The sequence below is a fragment of the Portunus trituberculatus genome, chromosome 40 (genome assembly GCF_017591435.1).
Source record: "Portunus trituberculatus isolate SZX2019 chromosome 40, ASM1759143v1, whole genome shotgun sequence".
In the NCBI taxonomy this organism is placed as follows: Eukaryota; Metazoa; Arthropoda; class Malacostraca; order Decapoda; family Portunidae; genus Portunus; species Portunus trituberculatus.
The window spans coordinates 23,906,972-23,909,471 of record NC_059294.1 but is presented as its reverse complement, the minus strand read 5'-3'; the positions used below and the strand labels follow the sequence as shown (position 1 = coordinate 23,909,471).

General features: G+C 44.3%; 1 protein-coding gene across 7 annotated transcripts in view; it reads left to right on the top strand.

Annotated features, from left to right (window-relative positions):
• LOC123515814 (active breakpoint cluster region-related protein-like) overlaps nt 1–2,500 on the top strand; it is a 178,181-nt gene that overhangs the window by 108,752 nt on the left and 66,929 nt on the right. The window lies entirely within an intron of this gene.

The window sequence follows — 2,500 nt, the reverse complement described above, 5'->3', positions numbered from 1 at the left end:
TACTCTCGTGTGTGTGTGTGTGTGTGTGTGTGTGTGTGTGTGTAAGAGAGAGAGAGAGAGAGAGAGAGAGAGAGAGAGAGAGAGAGAATTGAAGCGAGTTGCATAGCGTGGGTTTGAGTGAAAGTATTTTTTAACCCGACTTGAGAGAGAGAGAGAGAGAGAGAGAGAGAGAGAGAGAGAGAGAGAGAGAGAGAGGTCAGCATATGCGGCGTCACGTCAAGTTAAATTCACTCTCCATAATTCTTCATTACATCACGTCCTTTCCTCCTCCTCCTCCTCCTCCTCCTCCTCCTCTTTTTCAGAGGGAGAATAAAAATTGGAATATGTCAAGTTTCTGAAATGAAAAACGAAGTGGAAAATGAGAAGGAGGAGGAGGAGGAAGAGAAAGAAGAGGAGGAAGAGGAGGAGGAGGAGGAAGACTATGGAGCTTACTGATCGGAAGAGAGAGGAAGAGCAGATATGGAGAGAGAGAGAGAGAGAGAGAGAGAGAGTAATACCATTTAATTGATAAGAGAAATCATACTCTCTCTCTCTCTCTCTCTCTCTCTCTCTCTCTCTCTCTCTCTCTCTCTTCACCTACCAATTGATTTCCCCTATCGCGGTAATGACCTGAGTTATCTACCCATCCGTCTGCCTTGCTATCTGCGCCCGTCACCAAACCCAGATAACAATTGGCATCCCTACCTCGTATGAATATTCTACCTCTATAATGAAGGGGATGAATCTTGCAGCTACCGTTCCCTACACACACACACACACACACACACACACACACACACACACACACACACACACACACACACACACACAGCAGTCACAAGGGTTCAGTCTTTCATTATCTTCAATTCTGTGTTTATTAGCTATAGAAAGGAGATATAAGGATAGTCTCTCTCTCTCTCTCTCTCTCTCTCTCTCTCTCTCTCTCTCTCTCTCTCTCTCTCTCTCTCTCTCTCTCTCTCTCTCTCTTCTTTCTTCTCTTCTTTTTTCTTCCTCCTTCCTCCCAACTTTCCCCTCTTCTCTATCTCTCTCTTGTTTTTTTCATCATTTTCCCCTTTTCTTCCCCCACCTTGCCTTTTCTTTCCTCACTATTCTTCCTTATCTCCCTTTCTTTCTCTCTCTCTCCCCTTTTCTTCCTCTCACTTTATTTCGTTACTCTATCCTTCCTCTCTTCCTTTTGTTTTCCTGTCTTTCACCCTTTCCTAATCCATCCTCTTATTCTTCCTCCCCTATCCTGATCTTTATTTCCCTCCTCTCCCTTTTCTCTTTTCCCCTCTCCCTTTCCTCCTCTCTTCTTTCCTCCCCTTTCCTCTCCCTTTCCCCCTCCTTTTCCCCTCCTTTTCCTCTCCTTTTCCTCTCTCCCTTCCGTGTGTTGTCGATAATTGATTTCCACTACTATCCCTCTACATCTTCCGCCGTTGTCTTGCTCAGAATCTCTCTCTCTCTCTCTCTCTCTCTCTCTCTCTCTCTCTCTCTCTCTCTCTCTCTCTCTCTCTCTCTCTCTCTCGTAAGAAATCGATGAGCGAGAAACGATTTAGTGAAACATTGAATGACTTTGTTCTTCCTGTGTCTCTCTTTATCTGTCTGTTTTACTTATTATGTCGTTTGGGTTTAGGCTCAGAGAGAGGAGGAGGAGGAGGAGGAGGAGGAGGAGGAGGAGGAGGAGGAGGAGGAGGAGGAGGAGGAGGAGGAGGAGGAGGAGGAGGAGGAGGAGGATGATGAGGAGGAGGAGGACAGGCAAGGGAGAAGCGTGGTAGGAGACAGAAAGGAACGGATAACGGTGGTAATAAGAGGTGGTGGCAGTGGTGGTGGTGGTGGTGGTGGTGGTGGTGGTGGTGGTGGTAGTAGTAGATATTTTTATTATTGTTTTAGAATTAGGAGTAATAATGGTAAGGATGGTAGTGGTAGTTAGAATAGTAGTAATAGTAATAGGTAGTAGTAGTAGTAGTAGTAGTAGTAGTAGTAGTAGTAGTAGTAATGATGATAATAATAATAATAATGATAATATTAATAATTGTGATAATAATAGAAAAAAGAGAAGTTAGTGTGTGTGTGTGTGTGTGTGTGTGTGTGTGTGTGTGTGAGAGAGAGTGTTGTCAAGAGGTGGGCGCCATTGTGTGGATAAAAATGTTTCTGTAGGTGGTGATGGGAGAGATTGGGCAAGGCGGGCGTGTTGTGATTAGTATTGTCCTGTGTTGTGGAGGCAGGGCGTGGGAGGCGAGGGGGGAGGATGGGGGGTAGGAGAAAGAAGGAAAGAAAAAAAAAATGGTATAAGAAAAAGTGAGTGTGTTGTGCTGACATGTTTTTCTTTTATTGAGTTAGATATTCTTTGGTTAATTCTCCTCCTCCTCCTCCTCCTCCTCCTCCTCCTCCTCCTCCTCCTCCTCCTGCTCTTGATACTACTACTGCTGATCAAACTAATGAATTTTTTAACTTAACTCATTTTACTATCATTATTCACGTCATTTATATTTCTATCACGTCTTTCCCCGTTAAGGTGTTC